The following is a 20,242-nucleotide window of genomic DNA, read 5'->3' as shown; positions in this document are numbered from 1 at the left end:
GAGCGCAACGCTCATTTCACCACCGATAGGATTGTGCCTCGACTAAATTCACCTTTTCCTTCACTATGCTTTCAGGGTGGTACGACAATTCCGCTGTTTATTATTTCTATCCATTCTCTTTGCCCTCTATCTATTCTAATGTTTTTTAAGGGAAATCGGAACAAATACGGCAACGCTATAATATATAGAAACGCAAGTAGGTAAACAATTTTGAAATCCTTGTATCTAATTCTATTCGATGAAGAAATGAGCAAACGAAGCTACTTAGAGAAGAAAAGAACACGCTAGCAAAACGGAAACTGCAAACTATATCGAAATTGAAGAAACAGAAAAAAAAGAACGAAAATTGATTGATAGTATTTTGTTTTCTGATTACCTTCCTGCCGTCTAGCCGGCTATAAATAAACAATTTATCGCGTTTGGTCAAACCGTACCAAGGGGTTTTGCACCGACTTGAAGACTCAAATTTAGCGTATGTCGGGGGGATGGTTTGTGTTGCTGTTCAACTCTCAAACCAAGAAGTGCAGATTAGACTGTCGGCTATAGAACGAGGGGTTGCTGGTTGGAGTTCAAACACTTACCTGAAAATGAAATAAAAGAAAATTATGTGTTAGGATGTTAAAATTGATGTGCGTTTCCGATTTATTATTCTTCTAGCTTGTGTATTAAACATGTATTCGATGCTCGGTCCCCATTCTTTCGCTTTAGTGCATTTTGTGATGACATAATATTGAAAAGATAAACAAACATTAGAAAGCAATGGGTTGTTTGAGCCGTGAGACAGATCCATTGACTTTGTGCAGGTGCTTCTGGAAAATCCTAGCTATGTTTCTGAAAAAGGCCAAACCTCCAAACTACATTGCAAACGCATTCCGTGTCAACACTACACGACAACGGAGAAGTTCTGCATTTTGCATTCGATGAGATCGTATTTCGTTCGAATGTTTTCCCCTTTCGACTTTTGCTGCAGTGTCATTCTTCCCGACTGCCAGTTTCCGAAAATAGTCCTCCGGGAGAAGATGCAGCAGCTCAGCATTTTGGGGAAACTGATCCCACACGACAGAACGAAATGCTAAGCATTAAGAGCGAAAAAAAAACATTAAAATAAATACAAAAGCAAATAATGCACCTCCCCAGCACACAGTCAGTCAGTGAGACAGACGCGTGCATGGCGACAAAGGAAAGTGCCATTGCGTAATATGGTTTATGTATATGCAACAACGTCATCGTCATCGCCATCGTGTGCGCTTAGTCTACTTCCAAAAGATGTGTGTACTTAATTAAAAAGTGTAGCCCCTAGCTCCTGAGTAGGTGTCCCCTTCTTGCCAATCCACCCCCTCTTCTCCTCCTAGCCTTGGGGAGAGGCACGTGCTGGCTGTTATTTTTGGAGAGTACCGCAACATAAGTAGAAGCACGTGCTGACATCGATCATAAATGTGCGTGTTCGTTTTACTATTCTACAATTATTGCTCCGGCTGACTCTGGATCAACGGATGCGATGATGCTGATGATGATGGTAGTGGCAGTGTTGGTGTGCAACATGCGCGCACACACGGGTCATAAACGATAAACGACAAACGAGAGCGAAGGAATTGTGATCGGAATCGGATGCATTTGCTGCGGTGCGTGCATGTGTGTGCGCCGTCGGGGGGAACTGGGTGGAAAAAAAAGTGCAATCAATCATGTGGCTTTAGAAGGAAATAAAATCTGTCAGGGAATAAACCCTTGCATTTTTTCCTCAGTTTTAGGATTTTGCTGTTGTTGACTGATGAGTACAGGAAGACGTGCGAGTGGTAATTGACTAGTCGTGATCGCGAGTTTGATGGGTCAGTTGATCACTTTGCGATTCGTGCTGCTGGCGAAAATGTGTTAGTAGTTTGATTGCAGTGTGCATTTTTAGGGATTGTCTGAAGTTCTGGAATCTTACAGAGGAGTCTTAAAGGTCATCCAGTACATTTTTGGTTGTTCTGGACTGTCGTGTGGCTACAATGCACAGTGTTCCAGGGTGGGAATTTAGCAAGACAAAACTAGATTTAAACATTAGGTGCATTCGGTAAACTTTTTTACTGATAAAGCTTTTTCTTTAGGCTGATTTTAAAATTAGGGTGGTCCTCAAGTTAATTTTTAAATAAAAACCCAACAAACATTGGACGCAGAATAGGAGCTAATTCAGTCAAAAGTATGCCTCTTCAGCTATGAAATGGCTTATTCAGTCTTTAACCAGCTTAAATTGTTTATTGGGGAGTAGAAGAGTCTGTCCCTCGAGGCACGAATGGAAGTTTGACCCAGGACCGTGATTGATCGTTACAATTGTTTTTGCGCTTAGTTCTTTTAGTTGAATAAAATCTATAAACTTAAAACTCTTTAAATGTTGCAAATGGTGGCTAGTTGTGTGAAAAGGGCCGAATCAATACACAAAATGAAATGGATACCAACAGGATTACTTCCACTCACTTCGCTTTAAAAAATGTTTTTTTTTTCGGAATTATGGAATCATTGCTATTATGATAGTTTGTACTGGTCAGATTGAAATGTATGTGTTTGACTCATAAAACCTGCCAATTTCGCTTTCAGTGCTTCACAATCAGTGAATTTATGACTCATGAGCGTTCACGCAGAGTGAGCGCTCACGAATCGTAAAATTGCTGATTGTGACGCACTGAAAGCTAAAATGACAGGTTTTATGTGGTTAACACCTAGTTTGCAACCTTTTCGTGTAACTTACAAGTTTACTAATTATCATTATAATATCTAATGATTTCATAATTCCGAAAAACGTTTTTTTATAATAAGTGAGTGCAAGCAACCCTGACCAACAATAAGAGCAAAACCGTTAAAGAGAGCTACCGTGTACCTGTCGGCAATTAATGATTATTAGTACGTTTAATTTCAAGGTTTGTAAGTGCCATAATATTCTTTATGATAATATTATTATTGATCTTTAAAAAACTAGAATGCTTTTGTATAAATAATTAGCCTTAAATTTTCGTCAAGATGACGGTAAACTTAAAGTTACAATTCTATTGGTTTTTTGACAGCGGTTTCTATACTTTTACTACCTTGAACTTCACATTAGTCAGCAAGAAAATGTTTAACAACTTTTTTTTTGTGCAATGCCGAAACATAAACAAATTTTCCACAACCCAAATCTTTGAATAAGTTGAATCAAATGTAATCATTAGTTTGGTGCTGTTGATTTGATCTATTGAAGTTCTTCATGATTTCATGAAGTTCTTCGCTATTTTTAGGGTGCGTTGTCATGCCACGAAGTATTTTAACTCTAATAGTATTTGCGACTATATTAACAACTATAAATTTAATAAAAGAAGTTTAGTTGTTTCAGCATGATTAAAAGTTTTCATTCTTCAGAAAAGTTTAATGATTTTGGACTGCGATTAATGTAATAATAGTTCAGGAACATTGAAAGGGTATGAATTCCCATTCATATAATGTAATATAGCTATTATTTCATTATTCCGGGCTTTGAACATTCTTCAAGATTATATGGCGGTTATAATTCACAAAGTTTTAAAGCTGTGAATATTTTGATTATTTCGAACTTTTTAGTTTACGGGTTTGAAAAATCATAACGTAAGAAAATTTCACAATTCCTCGAATTTAAAATTTTTGGATTTGATAACGTAAAAATCATTTTTTTTACTTCAATTTCATGCTCTGGAACATATTAAATAATAAGAAAACACTACTTAAGATTACTTCCAGTGTATCTCAAAATTGATCATACACCCTAGAGGAATTATATATAATTTTATTTGCTATAGTTTTGGTCTTTATTGGAAGAACCTGTATGAAATTAGATTTGTTTTAGTAAAACGCTCGATTTTTATCTTTTTACCCAGTGGACAAATTTTCGTAAAATTAGTGGCATATGAATGATCTTTATTACAACTAAAATTGACCAAAATTTCAAGAAGTAACGACCATTTTATTTCAAGAAAATTTTCATACGAAACTTCTTGACCGACCGGTCATTCCGTGTATTGGTGGGGAACACGCGGTCGAAAAGTTTCAGCAAGGACACCGGAGTCCCTCAAGGTTCCGTTATCGCAGTCACGTTGTTTCTGGTGGCAATGAACGGGTTTATTTGACCGGCTACCTGGGCGCATTTACATATTTGTTTACGCTGACGATATGCTGATTGTGGCCACCGGTCCCACACAGATCCGAATCCTACGACAAGCGCAAGCGGCAGTCTCTGCCGTCGTCAAATGGACCGACTCGATGGGATTCCAGCTGTTCGCCAGGAAGAGCATCCGATGCCACGTATGTCCGTCTCATCACCCTTCAATAAGTATTGAAGGAAATGTCGATACTGAAGTAGAAAAATTTCACTCAATTCTGCAAAGCCTAATTTTAGAAACTGTACCATAAAAAAAAGAAGATGAACACAAAACAATAAACTACCCGCATGGTTCAATACACAACTGAAAAATTTGAAGAATAAAAAACATAAAGCTCATAAACAATACAAAAAAAAAGAGAAAAACTGAAACCAATTTGCGAAACTATCACAACTTATGCAACCAATTATATACAGCCATCAACTTTGCATATGAGGACTATAACCGCAAAGTCGAAAATGAAGTCAAGTCATGTCCTAAGAACTTTTTTAATTATGTAAACATGAAATTAAAAAGTAACAATTTTCCTTCGCGAATGAATTTGGATGCAAATGTAGGTGAGAATTCTTCTGAAATTTGCAATCTCTTTGCAATTTTCTTCCAAGAAGTATACATCACATTTTCCGAAGAAGATCGTGACCGCGATTTCTTTGCATTCATTCCTGAAATTTCTAAAAACATCTCTGTCAACCAACTTTCTTAACATGAAGTCCTTAATGCACTAAATAACTTAAACGCGTCGAAAGGGTCTGGACCTGATGGCATCGCACCCATATTTTTGAAAAACCTTTCTGAAGAACTCGCATTTCCTCTAGAGCGACTTTTCAACATATCTCTGAAAAATGGAAAATTCCCTGAAATTTGGAAATCATTTTATTTGGTACCTATTTTCAAATCAGGTGCAAAATCAGACATTCGAAATTATCGTGGAATTGCTATTATTTCTTGCATTCCAAAACTTTTTGAATCAATCGTAAACGGCAATATTTTTCAGCAGGTGAAAAATCTAATTACAAGTAAACAGCACGGTTTTTTTAAAGGTCGCTCAACTACCTCTAATCTTCTAGAATATGTATCATTCATTCTTAAAGCGTTGGACAGTGGCAAGCACGTTGAAACGCTATACACCGACTTCAGTAAAGCATTTGACCGCATCGACATGCCATTATTAATCCTTAAATTGCAGAAAATAGGACTGGAGCCTGGAATTTTGAATTGGCTTAAAGAAATATTCAATAGTTCGTTTTCAAAATAAACTTTCAGAACCAAATTTCAGTCACCTCTGGGGTACCCCAGGGTTCTCATTAAGGGCCCACTTCTTTTTATTTTGTACATAAACGACATTTCCTACATACTTAAAAAAAATAAAACTGCTTGTATATGCAGACGACATGAAGCTCTTTATGGAAATAAGTAATTCTAGCGATGCAGAAGAATTCCAGAATGAAATCAATATATTCCACACCTGGTGTTAGTAAAAGTCTACTTCAACTGAATGTAAAAAATGTACTGCAATAGCATTTAGCAGAAAAATTGAAACACCGCATATTGAAATATCATTAGGCAACCAAATAGTATAAAAAAGCAAAATTATAAAAGATCTAGGTGTAATCCTAGACTCCAAACTAACTTTTATACAACATTATAATACTATCATTAGTAAAGCAAACAGAACGCTAGGCTTCATTAAAAGGTTCAGTCATAATTTCGAAGACCCATACACTATTAAGCTATTATATACCACATATGTAAAGCCAATTCTGGAATACTGCCACCTAGTATGGAATCCATACATTTCCATACACGAAGAACGCATAGAATCTGTCCAAAAACAATTCCTTTTATATGCTTTACGTATTGGCATGGACAGAAAAGTTGGCACTCTTCACGAATCCAATTGGACAATCGGATCAAGAACCGCTTGAAAGCAGGGGATGCATCCGTGATTCTGCGCAGATCGGTCGCCGAGTTACTTGGGTTCAACTAAGCCGACCACGTACACCGGTACACCGACGGCTCCTGATCGATAAACGGAGTAGGTATCGGGATTTTCGGAGACGGTACTGCTGAAAGCATCAGTCTTCCTCCACAGTGCTTGGTTTTCTTTGCCGAGGCTGCAGCGATCTTCCGTGCCGATACGACGCCAGCCAACAAACCGATACTTATCTTAACCGACTTACACAGCGTCGTTCAAGCGATTACCTCGGCAGCACCAAAACACCCATAGATCTAGGCGATTATCAAGTACGCCCCACCGAACACCGTGTACACATGGATTCCCGGACACTGCGGAGTGACAGGTAACGATTCTGCTGATCACCTTGCCGGAGCCGGGACATTGGGTCCCAGACTCACCGACAAGGTACTCCTTCAGGACGTCAGACGGTGGATCATTAGACTGATGCAAAATTTGAAATTTTCGCTCCACAGTGTTCGAACGGTTCCAAATCGGGTCCTGATTAGCCTCCGAAAGTTTAAACTCATTTGATAAGAAACTAACTTGGCACAAACCATTTGAAGTTTATATGGAAATTGCTATGGGAAAACATAACTTTTTGTTCATTGTCTCCTAGCCTTTTTACATATTGTACTGTTAACAAATTCTTTTACTATTCTAATGAGAATTTTTATCATCTACAACTTTGCACAAAATCGTTTTTTAGCCAAACGTCAAATTAAATAGTTATTAATTGTTTAAGAGATTGATAATCTTATGGCAAGATTAAGCAACTGTATTGTGGGCAACACTGTATTCTGCAGTGTGACATAGTAGTCATGATTTTTGTCCTCTATTCTACGCGCCATGAACACCAATGATGCCTGATGAACAGTTGATTGAGCATAATCATAAGACATCAGTGACTTGAATCATTAATAATTTTAGTTCCTTACATTTCATCGAAAAGTGGTCTTTAACAAAGTTGTAGCTGAGAAAATTTTCAACAAGCTCAGCTATCATTTTCTAAAGTATAGTACACTGGTGAATTTTGAGATAGATATGAACCGAAATTATGGTTTCTCCATAGTAATTCCCATATAAACTTTAAATGGTTTGTGCCAAGCCAGTTTCTCACTAAATGAGTTCAAATTTTGGGAAGTTAATCAGGGCCCAATTTGGAACCGTTTGAGCACTGTGGAGCGAAAATTTCAAATTTTGCATCAGTCTAGTGGATCATACGGACCATTCGAGTGGCATGGGAGGCCGAGTGATTCCGCAACAGAACTGCCTTAATCTGCAGAGTCAATGGATCAACTAAAGCATGGAGTGAACAGGACAACCTGAGGGATCAACGCGTGATTTCGCGGCTTTGGAGCGGGTACACCAAACTCTACCCGGAGTTCCAAAATATTCGGAAGTCGCTCTGCCTAAATTCCAGCATGAGGGATCTGCTCGAGAATGATACTCCGACCTCGGCAGCACTACCCTACAAACATTGCATGTTGAATAATAGCTTATTCAGGCAAAAATAAGCTTCTTCAGCTAAAAAATGGCTTATTCAGCTTTTGATCAACTCAAATTGTTTGTTGGGTAGTAACCTTCTTAAAAGAAGCCAAAATCTACCACTAGTTATAACAGGAATTTCTTTCAGCCGTCGGGACAACTCAGCTGGATGGATTTCCCCTATTGGACCCATTCCAGCTGAGCTCTGTTTTGTTTGGATTATTCGATAGCTTGTTTAATATCATTTTGTTTTCTATTGTTCCTCTGTTTCACTATTGCATATATTTTGATTTTTTTCGATATAAGTTGAAGAGCCAGCAACCAAAGTTATTTACAAAATGTTAATATACCATGCATTTTGAGGTTACTCACTCTGAGGCCTCTCCATTCTCCGGAGAATATAATAAAAAAAAAAAAAAAAAATCAAGAAAATAAGGTTTTTCGTGAAAAAGGCGTATTTCTTAAATTGCTCTAACTTGTTGTAAACCCAACCAAATATGCCCAATACTGAGCCAATAATTGATAAATGTATGTTGAGTCAACTGCCAAAAATTCAGAGACAAACCTTTTTAATTTGTGCTTTTAGAGCCGTTTTTCTAAAATTTATGTACAGCTGTACGATCAATTTTGAGATACACTGTATCTAACACAAATATTAAAATTAAGATATCACCAGGAAAATGATCAATTCATGAAAGTAGACCTACAGACCGCTGATTTTTTTCAAAATTGCATACAATCATGAGCATAGAGTAAACACGCAATCACCATATATATTCAGCTACTGAGTGGCCAGAAAAGAGTCCTGTGGATATCCGTTATCACCGGGAAAATGGTCAATTCCTGAAAGTAGCCCTAGAGACCTGCGTGTTTTTTTTTTCTAAATTGCATACAATCATGAATAGGAAATATGCCACCAACATATTGATTCTACTACCGCGTGGCCAAAAAATGGACCTCCGAATATCCGGAATCATCGATAAAATGCTCAATTTCTGAAAGTAGAACTGAAAATCTGCGGTTTTTGGTAAATTGCATACCATCATATATATAGAAAATATCCATACCATATCATTTCTTCTACCAGGTGGCCAGGAAGCAGTACTCTGGATATCCGGAATCACCGAAATAATGTTTTCTATTATAGTCACTTTAACACTCTTGGGTCATTCGTGACTTGTCCGGGGGTGAGATTTGAACTCGTGACTTTGGCGTGAGAGGTATGGATGTTAACCACTACGCCGAGGTCATCAGTAGTATTTTGATTTTCCTACCGGGTGGTTGCAAAACGGTTCTGTGGGTATCCGGAATCACTGGAAAAATAGTCAATTCCTGAAAATAGACTTAGAGATGCTTGTTTTTTTTTCAGAATTGCAAGCAATCATGAGCATAGAGGAATTGGTGATGGTATCGAATCTGCTACCGGGTGGTCAGTAAACGGTCTTCTGCATATCCGGAATCACCGGGAAATGGTCAATTCTTGAAAGTTGACTAGGAGAACGCTATTTCTGCTAAATTGTATACAATCTTGAGCATAGAGGAAATTTGCAAAAACTTGATCGATTCTGCTACCAGGTTTGTGAAAAACAGTTCTCCGGATATCTGAATTGTTGTGGCTGTCTGTTATAAGATTAGTATACCAAAAGATATATTGTAAACCTCATCTTGATCAAAAGAGTTTATAATATAATTGTGTTTATTGTGGTTTGCTTGTGGCATTTTTTTTAAACTGTCGTAACTGTCGCTTTGGAATTCCATCGTCAATATCTATCTAATAACAATTAAATCATACAAATTTCTACTACCAATAAATGGAGGACTATATCATCTGTCCGATGGTGATATTACTTTTCTTGTTTGAATGATCGTTTGTCAGAAATTGGCGATGGAATTGGCGACTTAAAATGTATTTTTAGTGTGTATTTTTGTCTGTTGCGTTTTTTCGAGTATAGTCTTGAAGTATAGGTGTTCGTTGAACTATACCTGATCAAGAACTGGTTTGTTTACCCAAAACTCAACCCATACCCGTACCTGACGACGGTTTGGGTACGGGTATTCAGAAAACTAAATTATCGGGTTCTGATCTGGTACGGTTATTTAAAAAAAAATCACATTTCGCGTTAGGGTCACGTACGGGTTCTGGCCATTCCTATTATTCAGTTATGGCAGTTTCACCAAACCGATGATGGTAGTTTTGATTTACAGCCCGGTCAAGAAAATCTTACCTGTTTGAAATTTTCTCGACTTTCATGAGCATAGAGTGGATGTACTTGAAACTCCGGTACCTGCGGAAATAGTTGACCGATTCAAAAAATCAGTCCTTCACTGAGGCAAAATAACGTAAGAATTCCTTAAGAATCAATTATGAATTTTAGCCACAGAAACTCGGTATGAATTTCATTGCTTTGCCTTATGAAAAATAATGTTGACCTTAAAAATAATAAAACGGAGCACACTGGAACCGAACCATGGACGTAGAAATCATGTATGTTGACCACTCGTCTCTCAACGCTTGGTATAATGAAATGGTTAAAGGCGTATAAGAGCTACCACATGTAAGACGAAAATCAGTTAAAAAAGTTACGCTTATGAAATTCATATGTTTCGTTCATAAGTCGAGCCTTATGAAATTCTTAAGTATATTTACCTCAGTGTATGAAAACGAAACAATGTCATTTTGTGTACCGTGGACCTCCGTTAACATGAACGACATTTCGTGCATATTACAGGCAGGCATGGAAAATCATTTACATTCATTTCATGCAATCATTTACATTCATTTGCTGCTAACTTTTTCCTTCAACAGCAATCCGCAAAATAATGTATTGAACTTTAGTAGGTTTTGTTATTAGCTACAACTTTTGCCCATAACTCAAATCTGTATCTCTTATGCATCACGAATTAGAGCGAACAGAAGCCACTACTGTTTTTCAGTGAATGTAAAGTACATTCACTGAAAAACAGTAGTGGCTTCTGTTCGCTCTGGTTCGTCATACATAAGAGATACGGATTTGAGTTGTTGACAAAAGTTATAGCTAATAACAAAACCTTCAAAAACTCTGTACATCATTTTGCGGAATACTGTTGATGAAAAAAGTTAGGGGCAAATGAATGTAAATGAATGCACGAAATGAATGCAAATGATTTACCATGCCTGATTACAGGAGATCATTTTTAATTTGAAGTTCTAGTAAGCCTATGACCATCAGAAAATGGAATTTCTGGTAGCTCTCTTCGCTCTTATTTGCTGTTTTGTTTGGATTCTGCGTTCCGTTTCGCATCGTTCCATTTATCTTTTCTCCATTCCATCTGCTAAATGTCATTTGACCAATAGTTTGCACGGCGTGTCAGTTTACCAGAAGTCCACGGTATTGTTTTTCAAACTTTGACCTTGTTTGTGTTTTACTATGTGCAATGGTTGGTGAAAAACGCGTCTTTAAAAATTTAAAAGTATACAAAAATATTACATAGACGGCGCATCCAAAATCATCAGCGGACACATTTGTATGTGTGTAATCCGCACGTGATATTTGGCCATATAGACGAAATACATTGTGATCAAAATAACATATTTTAAGATATTTTAATCAAATTTAGGTTTTGGCCTGCGGCACCCCCAAAAAGTTTAACATTGGTCTATTTCTGTATTTAATTTTAGTAAAATGGGATATGAATTTCAATCAACCATTTCCATGACAGTCGTAAACATATCATATCATATCATATCATGAATACAGGGCCGTCTTAACCACCCTTGGAGCCCCTGGACTATTTTTGTTTGCGGGGCCCCCTATAAATTGACATCAATTTTCAAATTCTAGCACACAAGAAATAAAAATAAGTTCTTGCAATAATCCTTTTCGTTTAAATTTATTTTTCGAACCAGCTTTTATTTTAACACATATTTAAACTGAATAAACTAAATCTTTTTACGACTCCTCATACTTGTAAATTTGTGAAGAGAAGAGTTGATATCAGTTTTCATCAATATTTCGTATTCAACAAGCATGATCAGTAACGAAGTCTGGTTTATAGCATCCCTCAATTTAGGATTCACTCATTTTAATCTATCTTGAACAGCGAACAGAAACACATAAAGCAATCATCGATAAAAACAAAACGCTTTGTACTGCTACCACGATAAACTCTCTCTGTAATATAAATTGATCGGAGTTGTAGAAGGATAACATATGTGGAGCACGATCATCAAAAATCGACCCCATTTCAGTGATTTCAAGTGGTATAGAAGGACATCGATCTGTCAAATTGATTATACCAGCTGTAAAATGAGAAAGTTAATCAAGGGGGTAGTCAGTTCTATTAAAATAATAATAAACTGCTTTTTAATTCTATGACTTCTTAGAACTTCTGAACTTATGACTTTTTTATCGTTAACTATTTACGTCCTTTATTTATAGCTGCATAGCTGTATTTAACCAATTCATCACCTTGCTTCACACAGCAAAACATATATTAATATTTCATGCCTAGTTGGGTGGCAATCCTGAAATGTCATTACAAGCTACCATATGGTCCATATTGTAACTGTTTACAGGCCAATTTTTAAAGTGATGCGTAATGTATTTCTGTAGTTATAGCAAAAAGTTGGGGAAACTCCACGCAAAAACTTGTTTAATTATTCTAATTCTACATTTGCGCGGGTATATTTTTAAAGTTTATTTCTGCAAACGAAGAAGAAAAATATAGGGTAAATTATGGCTTCGGCACCCATTGACTGTTTTCGGCAACCGAAATTGAAACGTTAATTTCACTGTATTTTCCCATCAAAACTCTTCGCTGAATGTATTAAGCCGATTCCTTACCTTTTCAGCTTCAATCAGATTACATTTTTACGACTGTGCAATCCTGTTATGCCATATTTTTCTTTAAATTAAATATACACACTACAAAATACGGCTGATTTCGAGTTGCCGATAATAGAACAGCTGGTTTACACGCAGTTCAAATGGAAAGGGTGCCGAAGAAAAAGAGACTGCCGACAATAGTCACACTCACCTGAGAAGTTTGGAGCGTTGTAAAAACATGTTCAACCCGTTTTGATCAATTCTGTCGATTGGAATTGGTAGAACAGCAAGCAGCAGATAAATGTCAACAAACAAACCTGTCATGTATGTGTGTGACGCTGAGAAATCGCTAATAGAAGTTCGGACGCTGCTTAGACTGACGAGAATACGTAAATTCCCCTATGTACCATTTTTTTCGTCATACTTTTTCTGATTGTTTAGCACCCATTGCATCAACCTTTGAATTCATTTGGTTTCGTAGGAGGAATAATACGACTCCGCAAATTAGGTGTTTACTGCATACATTTTGAAGTCCAGAACGTGGAAAGATTGATCTAAAAGGCAAAGGAGGAGCTAAACAGGATCCTAACAAACCTTTTTCAACCACTATAGCTAAGGTCCCAGGCAGGAACTCACAGCTAGCTGTCTCAAAGTTACCAGGAACGCTTATTCTTCCTAGAAAAATTAAGCACTATTTACAAACGAAAGCAATCGTTTGGATCTATTTTAAGTATGGTTAGTTTACTTGTTTGGACACTAATGGTTCAGTGTTTGGCTCTAGGGCCGAAATCAAATTTGAAATAAATGTTCATGGTTTTGTTTGCGTAGATTTATAGCAAAACATATGTTCGAATGTCGTATCGAAAAAAAAAATAAAATAATGTAAAAATGTGTAATTTAAGACAGGACCAATTCGAGGACCTCTAGGGCCTAAAACTGGCAAACTTACCCTAGTTTTATTTCTAGCTTTTTAAGAAAAAATACGATTTTTTTTTTAAATGTAAACGTTAATATCCATCAACAGAATATTTCGTTCTGAAATCATAACATTCATAAGTTGATTACTAATAGCACAGTAAATAATATTACTGGCTAATAACGCTCTTGATTGGCTTCCGACCAACTTGAAAATACTAGTTCAACAGTCCTTTGATAAGTCCTCTGTAGAGCTATTCGAAAAAAGAATGGTCGCATTACCTTTACAATTTACAAATCGCCTTTTCGTCCACTTTGTAACTCTTTACTCCTATGGTAAATTCCCATCATCAAACGTCAGTCTGTGCGTGAAACATGGTGGTTATTTCCTTACCCTTTCACTCCTGTGAAAATCCCATAAGATACTGTCAAGCTTTGCGTGTAGAGACGGCGCCTCACTGGTACCTTGGTGGAGTAAAAATATAAGACAAAGTTCGCTAGATTTCATGCACAGATTGTCAGCTGTTCATGGGATTTTACCATAGAAGTAAAAAGTTGCAGAGTCGTCGAAAAGCGTCAATGCTTACTGAGCATGCAATCATATATCTGCTTGTCTTTCATAAGAGCCAATGTGGCAAACGTAATCGTTTTCCGCGAATTTATCGAGAATAAAGAAACATCTCAAGTAAACCACCACGATGATTATGTAGAGGGAGAGTCCCCCTATCCGATAGAGTTGGTGGCTTACTTGACTTTGAACTGCGAAAAATTTACGAAAGAAGCCATTGTTTACGTTTTTGACATTGGTCCTTGTGAACGCTCAGTGTCGATATCATGAAAATTTTATTTTGACAGATCGATGGCAACACATAAAAAGGGCCAGCTTTTAGTCACCCACACGGCGCATGATATTTATGTGATAGTTCTCTATGACATAGACGATTTAGATTTCTATATCATAGTTCTATGAGATTTGGGAAGCAATTTTCAAAAACTATGAGCTATGACGTAATAGTAGCTATGTAGTAGAAAACTATGACGTAGTGCTATAAAATAGAATTTTCGAGTGTACACACGATTGCAGTTTTGTACACTTAATGAACCTGTCCACATCATAAAAAATAATTGCAGGAAAGCAAAAATGCGTACTTCCGATAGCTTTAGACAAAAAAAGAAAAAAATTGCTGCAGTTTTAGCGTACCTCATCTTGAAGAGGCGAATTAATCGAAGACGTCGTACAATCTGGATAAAATCGTGGATTGCTCGGCGTGAAGGCTTCGGAATTGAGACTAATCTTCTGAAGGAGTTGGGCGATGAAGATCCAGAATACTACCGTAATTTTGTCAGAATGACAAAGCAGGATTTTGATTATGTGCTGGAGAAAGTTTCACCGGTTATTACCAAGCAGGATACCAACATGCGCAAAGCTGTAACTCCAAAAACGCGATTGGCATTGACTCTGAGATACTTGGCAACAGGTAAAAGAAGTGCTTTTCAACTAACTAAACAGTTAAATATTAATATTTGTGTTTGCAGGAGATAGTTACACATCCTTGATGTATTTGTTTCGCTTGGGAAGATCGACTATAAGCAAAATAATACCAGAGACAGTAAATGCTATTTACGTAAAATTGAAGGGCGAATTCTTAAAGGTAAAATTAAAGTTAAGTAAATTTAAGTAGCATGAAAGAATACCATAGAAGCTTGTTTTTTTTTTAAATTCCAATACAGTCATGTTTACTACAGTACGGTTAATAAGAACCGCACTATAGGAACTGGCATTAACCGGAATACACGTACCATATGGGATTTTTTTTTGCTGACTCTTCTCAAAAGGTAGCCAACTATCTGCTTAACAACTTCATCAAAGACATCAGGAAGTTATCACTTCAAATTGCCGTACAATTAGCTCAAATCCCATATGGTACGTGTATTCGTTAATGCCGGATCAACCTATTATAGCAATCCAGCTGCAACCGTACTATAGTAATTCGGAAAAACGAATCCGTACTATAGGAATCTTGACGGTACGTATTTTCAGATGCCGTCAACGGAAGAAGAGTGGCTTAAAATTGCCCAGGGATTCGAAGAAAAATGGCAATTCCCGAATTGTTTAGGAGCGTTGGATGGAAAGCATGTCAACATAAAAGCCTCTGCAAAGAGTGTCAGCGACTACTTCAACTACAAAAAGCAATTCAGCATCGTTTTGATGGCGTTGGTAGACGCTGAATACAAATTCACCTATACCAACATAGGAGCAAAAGGTCGAATCAGTGACGGCGGGGTATTTGCTGACTGCTCATTCGCCAAGTCGATGTATAGGAATGAGCTACATCTCCCATCGCCGAGACCACTTTTCCAGAGGGCCAAACCCGTGCCATACGTCATTTTAGGGGATGACGCATTTCCTCTTCATCAACATATAATGAAGCCTTATTCTTTCAGAAATCAAAGCGTAAACGAAAGAATATTTAACTACAGGCTGTCCCGGGCGCGAAGGATTGTGGAAACGCCTTTGGAATTGCCTCAGCTCGCTTCCGCGTTTTGCGCGGACATCAGAACTTCCGCCATATCGAGTGTCTCTAATAGTTCGCGCAGTGTGTGTGTTGCATAATTTTTTGCTGTCCCGAGAGAGCTGTCATTTGTACGCCCCTCCGGGAACTTTTGATTCACCGGCAAAAGATGATGGGAGCTGGCGCAGAGAAATTGGGGCAAATTTGTACCCAATTCAACATATTCCGCGAAGGGGTTCTGATGAGGCAAGTTCCATTCGAAAGGAGTTCACAGAATACTTTTGTCACGAAGGGCAAGTTCCATGGCAGTATAATTGTATAGATTAACACGTTCCTTCCGATGTTCGCACAATGTTGATTATAATCATGTATGTATGTATGTATGTAAGTAGCCACCATCCCTGCTTGGGTCTTGCCCTGCATGCGGCTCCACTCAACAGCAAGATCAAATTCCGTCATCATTCTGAATTCAACATACTGCTGTATGAAGGGCCAAAAAGGGTTGGACGGGCCCGTAAGCAGAGGCACTTACGCGAAACCCGCGGGAATAAGAGAATCTCCTTCCAACAATATGATCCAACAAAATGAATAACTAAATTCGCAATACATGTTAAGCTTTCCACGGGATGGTTTGTTTAAGAAGAGCGCGTCAAATTCATTGCAACTGTTGGAATGAAATGTAACTATCTAAAATGACAGTACACATTCCCTCCTAGACTCCGGTTGGCACTCCACTCCATTGTCCAGTTACAACTTCAATGATGCCCTGATGCTCCCTCCCCTCCCAGTATTTATTGTAATTTACATTATGAATTTATATATAATCATGTAATATATAATGAATATAAAATATGTAGTAAATTTTAAAATAAAATAAAAAATAAAGATGTTTTACAAAATACAAATAACCTAGATTATTGGGTCCTATACACACACTTTTTGTTTTATGTGCCATGAAATGACATAATGCATCATTGTATGTTTTGAAAATATAATACTAAAGTATTGAATCAATAGACCGAAAATCGAGGTTATTTGGACATGAGACATTATATTTAAAAGGATACTACCAAACCGACCATCAAACGCACTGCCATTAAGAACAGACACGTCCCCTCGAAAATGCAATCGAGAAATGTACAAGAACAATCCTCAACTGGAACGTACTCACGAAATCAATATATCCCGGAGCGCATTCCCGATGTCGTCGAACGGCAAAAAAAGGGAATTTTCACTGAAAACAACCGCGAATTTCACCACCCAACTGTGAAACACGTTCAGAAGCACTTTTGGTACACTTTCAATATCAATTTCTTTCGAAAAAACTCAATTTTTTTTTTATTTGCAAAAATAGTTGCAAGTGAACCAACATCAACACCGATCGTGCCAAGCTCTTTCACGCACCTTGCACCGCGTACATAAACTGAAATGAAACATTATCACTCGCGATGCCACAAATATCTGGTCCGGGAGAAAAAAATCAAACAACGCAGAAAGCGCCAAATCTTCTTATTCTTGCAAACATGATGAATCACGTTTTCTTTCTCGATTCTAAAACTTCCCAGAAAGCGAGAAAACCACCAATCACACACGTATAACCGTCCGGGAGGCAGAGTGCCAGCGCTAATCCCGCAAATGCAGCCGAAAACTATGAAAGCGAACGCACGCACAAAACAGAGAACAAACAGAACCGTATCCAAAGGGGTTCCGTGCGCGACTGCACAATGTTGATTATAATCATTCATATAAATTCTGTGCAGCAACTATTGAGAAACAATAAAAAAAATCTGTTGATTAAAAAAACCAAACCAAAAGAGATTATTTGAATTTTGTCAAAAATTTATGGAATTATCTCGGAAACATCTGGAAAATATCCAGGATCTTCGCTGTAAACGTCTTGAATCTCCGCAGGAAATATTTGGAATCCCTGTTACGCATGTTTAGAATCCGGACCGGAAGCGCATAAAATATAAGAACATCTTTTATGTCCTTTTGGAGCTACCTGAGCTGTAACGATTAAACGTTATGGGGAGGGATTTTTCGATGTATGTGGTCCATATAAGCAGTGGAACTTTCCGGCATTCAATCGGCAAGTTTGTGTTTGTGATAATCCTACAGTTTTAACTTCTTAGTCGCGGGTAAAATGTAGCTTCATTTCACTTGATGGAGACTGATTGACATCGAAGAATGTTTTCGCCTTTTTTTGGAATCGGTTGCTATGATTGTTTTCGGTCCCAGGTTTTCGGTTGCGGTGGCAATGGAAACATGAGGAACGAAGACACACGGAGATTAAAAACTACCCAAAATTAAGTACTTTTCCCTCAACTCTGGGGTTCAGCCCAATAACCCAAATTTGAGTAAATCGCGTAAAGTATATTCTACCCAAAATTAAGTTTAATTCATGTAAATTTGAGAATATGCAATTTACTCAAAAGTAACTTATTGGGCTGAACTTTACCGTTGGGTCGAATCTCTCGTTCCTTTTTTGACAACAATAACGAGTGCAAGTGAGAGGCTAAACTCAATATTAAGTAAAAAGAACTCAAATTTTGGGTACTATTTTTTATCCGTACATATTGAATGAAAAATGGAACAAGAAGAAAGTGGAAAACGCACATCTGAACACTGATAAATTAAACGATTATCATTTGGGTTAAAACATAACCAATTTGACATTAAACTCAGTTGATTATGTCAAATGATTAAAAATTAAATATCTTTTGCTAAAAAATAATCATCTGATATTAAACCAGTTTAATCTTGGTTGATTAAATTGAAAGTTATCTTTTTATAATAAATTTTAATCATTTATAATTCTATTTTAATTATTTGTGACTGAATTTGAATCATTTTTGATTATATACTAATATGCTAAAAGAATAAAATTTAATACTGAAAAGATAAATTTTTATCGCAAGTGATTATTTCGCATTTTATTATGCATGAGCACTGCCGAAGTAATCATGGCTCGGACTCAATAAGGTGAAGCGGGAATTTGCATACTTTTTAAGCTTTTTGATGTAATTTATTTTTGAGTGAATACAGGTACAGGTTTCCCCCAAATAATATGACGCCCACTGAGTTGTACCCACCACTTTTTTCTCGGTGGGTTTTCAACCAATCGATCTGATTTTTTGCAAGTGACTAGTTCCCCAACAAACAATTCAAAGTCACAAATAAGCATACACATTGAATAAATGTTGTATAACAGTGTACAATGCTGAATAAAACAGGATGTCGAATTATGTGCTGAAAAAAGGTCATTGAGATCGATAGATGCGTCTTTATTCCGCCGTTTGCTCTGATATGATTAATTTACTTATTAAAAGCTTTATAAACGTTGACTGTCTTCCTTATTCAGAACCAGAAGCTTGATCTAATAACAAACTGAATAAGTGTTATTTACACATACATAGAGACTTTAATTCGACTGTTTTCAATTGATTTAATAATATGCTTTATTAGACGTCTAATAAATGTTTTCTAGCTCCATTATTAGATTTCATTGCATTGCTTTACAATATTGCTGTATAAAGGTGAATACACTTAGCAAAATAGCTCTTATACCACCCAACAAACAATTCAAAGTCACAAATAAGCAAATATATTGAATAAATGTTGTATAACAGTGTACAATGCTGAATAAAAAGAGTTGTCGAATTATATGCTGAAAAAGCTCATTGAGATCGATAGATGCACATTTATTCCACTGTTTGCTCTGATCTGATTAATTTACTTATTAAAAGCTGTAAAAGTGTTAAATGTCTTCCCAATTCAACGTCAGAAGTTCGATATAATAACAAACTGAATAAGTGTAATTTGTACATACATTGACACTTTAATTCGACTGTTTTCAATTGATTTAATAACATGCTTTATTATACGTCTAATAAATGTTCTCCAGCTCCTTTATAAGATTGCATTGCATTACTTTACAAAAAGGTGAATACAGTCAGCATAATAGCTCTTATACCACTATGCGTCCATGTTGTAATCACATGATTTGTAAATGCTTTATAAACGACGTATTAGATTCATTATTCGACAACACTGATTCAGTCTTACAACAAGGCGAAATCAGTAGAGTATTGGTTACCGTTTCCGCTTTCCAATTAAAAGGTCATGAGTTCAATCCCAAGCTCAAACCTTTTTTTTACAATAATTAATTTAAATAGTAATCATCGATCACATGACTCACGATAATGAATGCATTGATCTAGTTTAAAATATAACCGAGCATCCTTTCTTTCGACTTGGAGATGTGAAGAGGCAACATTGTTCTCATTCAAAACAACGATGAATTAATTAATCATTCCCACAGGGCCTTCAAGGAGCTAGAGTTGCGATCGGGAGTGCTGATAGGTATTTACTTTCATGCAAGCTTTTATAGATTATTGAGTTGCCCATATGATGAATTCTAGGATA

General features: G+C 36.9%; 1 protein-coding gene across 9 annotated transcripts in view; it reads right to left on the bottom strand.

Annotated features, from left to right (window-relative positions):
- Ca-beta (Ca2+-channel-protein-beta-subunit) overlaps nt 1-20,242 on the bottom strand; it is a 544,248-nt gene that overhangs the window by 200,332 nt on the left and 323,674 nt on the right. The window contains exon 1 of one of the 9 annotated variants that reach the window (XM_065227516.1): nt 377-429. The exons of the other annotated variants lie outside the window; for them this stretch is intronic. The gene's annotated coding sequence lies outside the window, so the exon portion shown is untranslated. Of the gene's footprint in view, nt 1-376; nt 430-20,242 lie in introns of those variants that run through there. 9 annotated transcript variants of the gene reach the window in all.

Source organism: Ochlerotatus camptorhynchus, unplaced genomic scaffold (genome assembly GCF_037179485.1).
Source record: "Ochlerotatus camptorhynchus isolate MF236.1 unplaced genomic scaffold, CSIRO-AGI_Acam_v1.1 ptg000274l, whole genome shotgun sequence".
Lineage (NCBI taxonomy): Eukaryota > Metazoa > Arthropoda > Insecta > Diptera > Culicidae > Ochlerotatus > Ochlerotatus camptorhynchus.
The sequence above is the reverse complement of the archived record's forward strand: the minus strand, read 5'-3'. Positions and strand labels throughout refer to the sequence as shown.